This window comes from Dysidea avara, chromosome 6 (assembly GCF_963678975.1).
Source record: "Dysidea avara chromosome 6, odDysAvar1.4, whole genome shotgun sequence".
In the NCBI taxonomy this organism is placed as follows: domain Eukaryota; kingdom Metazoa; phylum Porifera; class Demospongiae; order Dictyoceratida; family Dysideidae; genus Dysidea; species Dysidea avara.
The window spans coordinates 8,175,020-8,186,126 of record NC_089277.1 but is presented as its reverse complement, the minus strand read 5'-3'; positions in this window follow the sequence as shown (position 1 = coordinate 8,186,126).

Below are 11,107 nucleotides of genomic sequence, written 5' to 3'. Positions count from 1 at the left end.
CTCTCATATTAGCTGGTCTGGCCAGTTCTCTTTGATTTTGTGTACAAATGTACATTGTAACAATATTGTGTGCCTTCTTTTATGCCCTTATTTAAGAATCATTTGCTATCAGTTAACTCCATGAATACTTGAGTCTTTACACATGTAGCTATATGTGCTATCATAATATAGCTTTTAACTATTAAATAATTTAAGTTTTAAACTGCACACATGGCTTCTCTTCACCACTATACTGAAGGGATATAGTACATTATAAAGTTTAACATAATTACAATTTGCTGACTGCATGGTCATAGTAACAACCACATGACTTGCACCAACCCAGGAACTTTTTGTTTACCTCCATATTTGGTATCACTAGTACGGTATGTATACCAGTTCTCACAAGTGATGGAGAGTACATACTTATAAATATTAGTGGTAACCATTAGTCCATGAAAGTTTACTGGAAGGATACCATGATGATGATAAGCATAAATCTGTTAAACTTATTTTTATCAGCTTGTATAATATTACAGGTACATGCAATAATAATTTTAGTATCAAATTAATTTTTTTTTATGATGCATAAGATGATTAAGCAAAAGTGAGCAAGGCAAATGGTATTAGCTACCTACTGTATGAAAGAAGATGATCAGTAAAACACTTTCACCTTAATTAATTGATGTTTTGAATGAATAAAGTGAAAACACCGTAGGATTTCTATTTCAGTCTAACACAAACACAATCCACATCGAGCCACATTAGATGGACTATTGTGGATGCATAGATTATCTGCTCCCCACCATATCTTTCCCACCAATGTAGGCGTAGTTCCCTAGCTGTAGTGGTTACTAATCACTTAGTACTTTCATCTCATGTATGTAGTTAAAATTACTTTCTAGTGCTGAAGGTCTATAGGACACCAGGCCACATCCTGCAACCTACTCTTCATCAAAACATAAACTAACAAACACATTAACCACCATATTGTTTGAACATTTGGCAGGAGATTACAGTTGACCAATGGGTTCTACAAGTGGTCAGGTGTTATATAAACTGTAGTTGGTGTCAACTCCAATTCAGAAGGCCACGTTTACTATAGAATCATACAAATTTGGAACAGCCACCTAATAACAGACTGAGGAAGTATGCAAACTGCTATCCAAGGAAGGCTAGGAAGCAATAAACATGTGAAAGGAGAAATAACGTTCCAGCTAGCTATATCACAGAATCACCTCTTTCCTTGTTTACCTGAAACTAGATAGCTAAGGTATAAAGAATATTTCCCTGTATAATTTATTTTCATCATGTTGTATAATGTTACAGGTAATGATGCAATAATAATTTTAGCATCAAATTAAATTTTTATGATGCATAAGATGATTAAGCGAAAATAAGTAAGGCAAATGAATATTTTTCCTAAGTAATCTTTCCTTATAATCTTTCCTTATAGTAAGGAAAGATGACTTAGGAAAGAGATAATTAATATATTAGCCACTTACTTTACTAAAGAAAATGTTTCACAGTAAAACACTTTCACACCTTAATTTGATGTTCTGAATGAATAACATGGAGAACTTCTATTTCAGTCTGACACAAGCACAATCCACATCGAGCCACATCAGATAAACTATTGCGGATGTATAGATTATCTGCTCCCTACCACATCTTTCCTACCAATGTAGTAGTTCCCTATAGATAGCTGTAATAGTTACTACTCACTTAGCACTTTCATCTCACGTATGTAGTTAAAGTTACTTTGTAGAGCTGAAGGTCTGTAGGACACCTGGTCCTACAGCCTACTCTTCATCAACAACAAACATATTAACCGCCATATTGTTTGAGCATTTGGCAGATTACAGTTGACCAATGGGTTCTACAAGTGGTCAGGTGTTATATAGCAGAGATATACCGATTCAACCTTACTGAGCTTTACTGATACGATCTAGGAAATGTATTATCGATCCTACCGATATTGTACTGATCTGACATCAGTTAGCTATCTAATATGACAACTGATCTGGTACAGGTAGTTCTTATAGCATTGTATAAGCTCAGACTAAGCTAATTGGTCAATTGTTAACTGAGTGATGATAACAGCATTGTTATTGGATTCAATACCCGATGGTGTGGCCTCAATTAGACCACCCAGACAATCAGCAGTGACAGCACCCCGCACACAAATATTTAAATATTTTAATGCATGCTCCTACCAAGACTTGCCTGAAATGGTTTGTAGGAGAGATTCTAATAGTTTAGTCCTTTGGATATGGTGTAACTCTATTCATTGTGTTCTTCCAAGGACCTCTGGTAAGTTCAAGGGTAAGCTTCAGTATTTAAAATACCAAACTTGCACGTTTATATGGATTCTTGTAGTCTCAATGGAGAAAGATCACTATATTTTAGTTTATTTCATAAATAGAGCAGAGAAATTATAGAAGAAGTGTAGTATGTTTGAAGAAACGGTGATTAGAAAGATTGGTATCGTGAATCGGTGGCATCACACCCTGCATCAACAGAAAATCGATTCTACCGATACAGTATTATTGCTAAAATTCTCAAGATCTATCCGATACTATATCGGTACATCAGTACATCCCTATTATATAGTTGGTGTCAACTCCAATTCAGAAGGTCCTACCTACTATAGAAATAAGGAACAGCCACCTAATAACAGAGGAAGTGCACAAACTGCTTTCCAAAGGAGCAATAATCACATCAAAATAGATGATATACTATACACTAAAATTAATGTGACCAGACCTATGAAAACTGGGTATGTGGTCACAAACTACACCCCATCACACTACATGTCATATCTCAGTATTGGAACAGAATATTTGTATTCTGTAACTTGCATCATAAAGCCAATTAAATGCGTAGCTACTAAGAGCTGAAATGTGACCGGATTTGTGAAAAGGGGTCTTCCACACACATCCAATTTACGAACTTTGACAAGTCATAACTTGGGACTGGAAACATTACTGACTTGCAATTTGCCATGGTCAGTGGTGAGCACCAACATAGGTTAATGGGTGGAAAAAATTTGAGGGTTGTATCTTTCTTGAAAACAAAGTTATGGTCTTCCAAGTTCATAACATTGGATGTGTGTGGAAGACCCCTTTTTGTAAATGCGGTCACAAATAAGCATTGTCATAGCATACCGTGGCTAAAATAAGTTACAAAAATAATGGAAATCTGATAAATGTAGGCAAAAATCATTTGTACCCATACATATGCCCTGTTTATGCAGGCCCAATCACAAATAATGTTCAAGCTGTTGTACACAGAATCACCTGTTTCCTTGTTTTCCTAGAAACTATATGTAGATAGTCAAGGTATAAAAGATTTTGTCCTGCATAATTTACTTAGCACTTTGTTAACCAATGCTGCCAACTGTTATGAAGGAAATATGAGGCTGGTAGTTTAGGGTGATATTTTTGGACAAGAAAGCCCAAACCTGAATGATCCCTAAAGCACCTTACTGTATGACTATATGTGACTGGATTTGACAAAACCAGGCTTTCACACACATCCAATTCTCACACTTTGTCCAACTGTAACTTAAGTATTATAAATGCTATTGACCTGATTTTTTACATAATCATCTAACATTGTACAATGATAGTTCAAACTTTGAAGGTTACTGTATTCTCTTACTTTGAGTAGTAGTCCTCCAAAGTTATAAAACTAGATGTGCGTGGAAGCCTGGTTTTATCAAATCCGGTCACATATTATGTAGATAGCGAAAGACAAAATTAAAAGTGTCTATAATTACTACATTGGATTGTAAGATGAATTAAATAGTGGACTACAAAAAGATTAAGGTTTGGATTCAAAACATAATGATTAGAAATAATAGAAACAAGTTGATGTTGTACTACTTCTAAAAACCAGGTTTCATGCAGCTAGCTAACTCATCTGGAATTAACCAACTATGTATTACTATTTTATTGTGTTGTGCAATAATGCATAATAAATTTTTGCAATTCAGGGATTTTGTAATTCATACCTGATAAATATTTGTACATGATTAATTATGGACAGAAGTAGGTTTGACTATAGTATATTTCCCACAAATTCACTAGACAAAGCGAGCAACAAGTCTTGAAGCTGCTGCTGCTGCTCTTCATTTTCATTTATGTACATCAGGAATATGCTCCCTTTCCAACTCACTTGGCATTTAACAATTGAGAAACAACAGGGTAGTGCATGTTATTCAAATTTATTATAATCCACATCATTGCAGCACTTTTGATTTCATAACTTTTCACCCAGGCTTTTGAAGGCCACAGCCTTTTTACAAAGCTTGGCTGTTTTGCGTGGATTAGTATTGAATAAAGACACTGTTCAGTCTATACAACTAGTCTCTATTCTTGACATGGTCAAGTTTTTGGGAACATTTGTGCAAAGTATGAAGCTCTCAACTCTTACACCTTCTGCATGAGTCCATACATCGAAGCGAAATCTCACTCTCTCACTCATAACACCTCTAAACTCATGCATTCATTTCTCTGACTCATTAATCTGCAATCTCGAACCAAAGCAGCCATTTTTTAGTAACATCACATATTCTCTAGTAAGGTGATTACATTCCCATGTTAGGCCGGGTTGTTTAGCCACATTATGTTTTTGCAATTACCCATTGCTATAATACAAAGTCATTTCCATGATGTATAGTTATTGCATGTATTCTGTTATATCAGAGTCCTGCCATAAATACAGTCCTGTAGCAGTGGTGCTCAAATCTGCAAAGAAAGCAACATCCGTGTACGGTAGCAAACAATAAATGATAAAATAACTATGTATGCATTATATGTACAATATAATCCCTTACTGTATGTGATTCAAATCTGCATACGTAAGTTTTGTGCAAAAATCAGATATGTCTGCAATGAATTAAATTCCTAATTCCTAAAGGGGTCTCTAGAGACAAAATCCATATTTAGGAATGTAATTCACACACTGGAAGGTGAGGTTTCTGCCCTCTATACATAATCTCATTCATTTTCATACCAATCTTACTTATTTTCACTTATATTCTCACTCAAAGTGGTTTCTACCAGTTGAGGGCTCTGTGATTAGCATAATACTGGATGACTGACTGCATTATGTTAAATATTGTAGATACACTGATCTCCACTGAATAATTGTTCTGCATGCTACGCACCATGCCCAGCTACAATGTAAACAACATGTTTTGATATTTGGTAAGGTATATACAGAACATCCAGTTTATTTACTTTTCAATTTGAACCCAACAACCTAATAAACTGGTCACTTTCATTAAAACTCTTGTATGACTCCCCATTACTTGCAAACTATGCATATTATGCAGTAAAATTTTGAAACAATGCCATAGTATAAAGTTTTAAGCTATGAATGCATCTTAGGATCTGATCTATCCTAGCCAGAGGAATTTGTTATGAGCCATTCTAATTGTTTTTATTAGTAGAATTACTAGCAGCTAATCACTGATGGGATTCTGTTTATCGTTTAATGATTGGTATAGTAGAGCTATATGTCTTCACAAAAGTGCTTATGTACATTTTCAATGAAAAATAATATCTTGTACATTTGTAAATAAGTAACTGTATAGCGTATACGCAATAGATCCTTTACACTAAGAATCTATGGTATGTCTTCAAAAAATATTTTTATGCTGATGAACTCTTGTGACTGTTTGTTATTTATGTTTTCTGTTTGGAGTTGGCTCACTGTAAACTTTTTTTAAAAATGCCTATAGACTCCCTACTTCATATTATGTTTCTTGCAGGTTTCTATAGTGGCTAATACACATGTGTGTAAGCATGATGAAAAATGTACTGCTCTCATGATAACTATAACTCCATCTGCGAAAAGGGGTCTTATATATAGTCTTTCCAATTGCATGCACTTTGCAATCCCAAACTTAGATTGAGACTATATAGTACTGGCCTGAAATTTGGTCGCCTTACGTTCCTAACATAGCACTATTTCTGGATGTAAGTTTAAGACAATAGGCTAAACACCAGATAAGTTACGACTCATCAAACTTAGAAGTTTGGAAAGGCTATAAGATAACAGTGAAATTAGATAGTGCATTCATAAAGCTTTGTGTTTGTGTGGGAAAAATCAAACTTCCTGTCCTGGGCGGTAAGACCAGTTTTCGTAGATCCAATCACATAATATTTGTTATAACTGTATAGCTGCCCACATTCTTATGGAAACCCATTACAAAAATCCTAGATACTCCCCTGAACTGCATTCTGAGTCATGACTCTACATACATTTGATTTAAAATTGTTTCAAAAGTGCACAAATGATATGCTACACTGCTGTTCCTGCATCTTATTTCACTAGTCTAATGCTACTGCATGAATGATATAGAAGCTAGAAATGAAAACTAACTCATTATGCCTCCTTGTATTGTTCTCTGTTAGCTCATCTGCACTTGTACACAACTCATTCTACTCCAGCCTGACTCTTAAGATAGTTGTATGACTTAATTCAGTCACCACTGAATCTTTCATCTCCAACCGACTTGTCTAACACAGGAGAATTTAATGTTTCGTTTATCACTCAGGTCACTTATAACCTCGTCAACAACAGAATCCGTGCTGCTCCTCACAACTCAGTTTTCCAGATGTGGAAAAACTGGATTCCTTCATTGTGCTTTTCTTCCCCTGCCTAAAATTGAATTACGTGATGCCATGCATTAAATAGAAAACATTGAAGCTACTCTGATCACGTGATATAATTATTGAACTTGTCTCGACATCAGCTTTTGATTTACACTATGGTGCTGCCAAGGTATGCACTACTCATTTCTTGTTTGTAAATTAATATCATTAGCAAGTGGGCACTGCTGTCCCAGGGAAGGCACGTGCCCACCCAGGCCCACCCTTGATTATGCCACTGGTATACACATAAGACTATTATGCTTATACAGTTGAGCATTATGCTTTTGAGCAGTGCTCCAACCAACCCACTGACTAGCTGACTGACTGATGCCTCCAACTAACTACTATGGATAAGGCTACTTGTTTGATTTCTTCACCATTTGATGTTGCTTCAGCCCAAGACGTGCCTTTTTGCCAACTGTAGTAGCTACAGTACATGCATCATGGACTTACCTTTGTCCTCCTTTGTGTCCCATTTCTTTCTCCACTACCACGTTGGTGTTGATTGGCGTAATGCATGATGGTTTCAGTGCATTAATTTCCATGGATTGATTGCAGAGACACTTGTACTATTCTTCATTTGTAATGCTCTTATCAATGTTATGCCTCAGGACAGGTTGGGTATCGGATGGGGGTTTGTTGGAGGTTTGTCACTTGAACTCATCCCCAGGGTATTTGTAACTACTTGTAGTTTAACAAGTAGAGGCAATACTGTTAGTGATTCCTTGGGTAAAATATGTGGAGATTTGTAACATGAAGCTGTCTTCAGGGGTGGGTTTTTTGTCAGACACACCCACCAACCCCCACCTCTGTATATAGGTGAGTTGATATGTGCATATGAGTGGGATGTAGCTGAAACTGAAGCAGATCAGATTGGCTCTTTTCATATTGAGTCCATATAAAGAAAGAAACAATATTATGATGTGTTTTATTAAATTCACTACCTACATACTCAGGTGACAGATATAGCTGATGCGATGATATTGAAAAGATTGTTTACTACACTTTTCAACAATAGAGTGGTTATGGTGGCCACCTCTAATAGGCACCCTGATGGTAGATACTGTTGTATAAGCCACATATAACTTAAATTAGTATGTGTTTATCCTGTTTTGTAGATCTATACAAACATGGTTTGCAGAGAAGTAATTTTGTACCTTTTATTGGAGTATTAAAGGTGTGTGTGTGTGTGTGTATAGTGTGTGTGTGTGTAGTGTGTGTGTGTGTGTGCGGTGTGTGTTGAACTCATGAATACATATTTTGCATCGTACAGTAAAATATCTCTTAACACACTCTCTAAATTAAGGACACAACAACCTCAATAATAAGTTCAAAGGTTTTGGTCTGAACTATAGGTCTGGTGCCATATATTAAAAATTGTACTTTGCGTGGGAGGATCAAAGCGATGCCACATATCGTATTCTCCATACAGTACTATAATCAACTGCATATTCGCGCCTTCGGCACTTATAAGCTCCTGGTATGAGTCATACACTGTTAAAAAGCCTGAGTGCATTTCATACCAAAATTGTATGCATTGCATACTGAGTTGCTACACTAGAAGGTATGAAACAGATCTGCATGCATTACATACTAAAAACGTTAGCATATCACACTAACATATTGGTATGAAATAACATACCCTGTGAGCATACCATGACGCCATAGCTCAGAGATATGCGCCTCTTATATGGGAAGATAAGCGCCTCTTATATGGGAAGATAAGCGCCTCTCATATGGGAAGATAAGCGCCTCTTATATGGAGCGTTTATGAATAGGCGCATACAAAAGCATTGGATGCGAGATGGGTTTGGGAGCTTGTTAGAAACTCTCGAGGGAAAGAGGTTGAAGGATCACGATGAGTCGAGTAAACTGAAGCACAGAGTGAGTTCTTAGTATTTGATAAGCAACGGTTTCAGGAAACCATAGATTACAATTATAACTCCCCGTGACAATTGTGGGTTAAATAAACTCTGGTTCGGTTCTAAGCCTTGTTCCAAGCTCCTTTATATGTTGTGTAACTGTTAGAGTTGATAATGAATACCATCAGTCTCATACCCAGACCCAGCTGGGCCATTTTCAGTCAACCAGCTTTGGCATCCAATGAAAGTTTGGCTGAATCTTAGTCAATCGAATTTAAATTTGGTCCGTGTTGACTAACTTCATGCATGCATCTACAATGAAACTGCATTGCTTTGGTCACTCCAAATAATTCTCTGTTCCAGTCCACTGCCTGCATCCGTGTCACTAATAATATTATAATTCTTCCGTTTTTTCTTGCATACTGAACAGTTTCAATTTTATAATGTGTCAGCTCACGTGTCAGTGTGCATTGAGTCTCTACAAATTTACATTTTGGTCTACCTGCAACTTAATTTTATGCTGGCTATGCTCAGGAAAAGCTACCAATTTTATAATGGAAATGGACTGCTCGCTTGCATAAATGTATGCCCAGTGGAGGATGGGAAACAGAGTCTTTATTTAGAGTGGCCTTATGCTTGGAGCAGTCATGCACTTTTGTAATATAAGTACATCTTAGCAATGGTGCAACTAGCCATTCAGCCCTTGGTAACCACTGAAGTACTGCAGGTGAGTGTTAATGATACACCGGTTTCTGTCTAGTTACAGTAGAGGGTAACTATATGCAATCTTTTAAAACTGCATGTTGGCTATTTGCTACATTAATATAACTTGCTATTCTGCTCTACGGCTTTTATTATACAAACAGGAGCTAGCTGGAGTTGGCTATAATAATGCCTATTGGTAGACCCATTTAGATGATGCTAATAATGGTCCAGCCATTTAGTCAAACAAAATCAGTCCGGCTAGACCAGTTTGATATCCAAATTTAGTCCGGCTAATTACCTATATTCAAAAAACTTGATTAACCAGATTGTTTTTCATGTATTGCCACACAAAATTGATGGTGTGTGCATGGTTGTGTGTCGCACACGCATTGTCACACCAAAGGCTGATGTCTGTTAAAACTATGAATACTTGAAACAGGAATTTATTGTGGTTATGATGTTTATCTACCCTGGTGACTAATACCGTGGTGATGAGATTGACCATAATTTGAGGTAATACAGTAGCCATAGGATGTAGCTAGCTATAATTATACAGTTGCTATGTAGTACTCTAATGTAACAATGCTATGCTGTTCAATGCTACAAAATGCATAGTATTAGTGTTCTGTACCAATATGGATTTTTGATGGTGATATGGTGGTACTAATTAATTGTACTTGTAATTAAGAGGCACCATCCATTGTATTAAGACTTGCAATACAACAGTTGTGTTTGGAAAGGAAGGAAAAATGGTTCTATAGGTTCTATATTGTCTTGTTTTGTTGACACTTTAGTGTACATAATGGAATGCAGCCTGTCTAATGTGTTAGGTAAGATTGTTAGACAGTTTGTCTCCTGGTTGCCATGCTATCAAGTTTAATGTTTGTGGTATCAAATTCTAACAATGTACCGGCTGATATTCCCCAATGAAACTTGATGAATATACATAATTATACAGTGGTGGATGGTTTCATTATTTTTATGTCTGCTGTGATGTGCTGTTTATCAATTCCATTGCAACACACTTGTAAGTATTGCACACTAAGCAACCACATGCAGTGCTCGAATTGAGGGTATATGGGGGTATACGAAGTATACCTTGATAACAATTTTTGTAAATTAGTATGCCTCGATAGCCTAGCTAAGTATAAGGTAGCTACAGTACTCCTCAGCAAAGAACATCCATGAAACATTAGTTAGTACATAGTAATACATATTCTTACTTGGTGTAACATGATTCTCAAGCCAATTGATCCCCCAGAGGAAGTTAATCCCACTATCCTCAAAAATTCCTTTAGTGAGGTGTACATTAATTAGAATTAAACAAGTGATAGTTGATTTTGCAAGTATGCAATCTCCTATAGCCAGATTTATATGTAGAACTATGTTATCTACCCCTTCTACTGTAGACTGCATGTGTCTACCAAGGAAGTAATTGGTGATGAATCAGCTGATGATGATGAAAGGTAGCAAATTAAAGCAGTAAAGAAGAGTCATATAATGATGGTAGTGTATGTACAGAGTAAGTACCAATTAACAGTGACACATTTACTTAGTTGGAGCCGGAAATGTGGATGGATAAAAAACTTTCCCACCTTGGCTTATTTGTCTAAATCATAAATTGGGTTGTAAAGAGGTAATTATTATCTTTAGGTTTAGCTAGATGCTGCAAAGAGTATTCACGTTTCTCGTGAATGGCAGTCAAAATTACTATCAATATCATTCCCAAAAAGTAAATTTTTCAAAATTTCCTTATACTGCATTGAATTAGCTATAGTTTCATAAACATTTATTCAAAATCACTACCAAATTCAATCTCAAAAAGTTAATTATTTAAAATTGAGTAACTGAAATGAGTAAGCAGTGTGACGGTGAGTAAGCAGTGAGTAAGCAGTG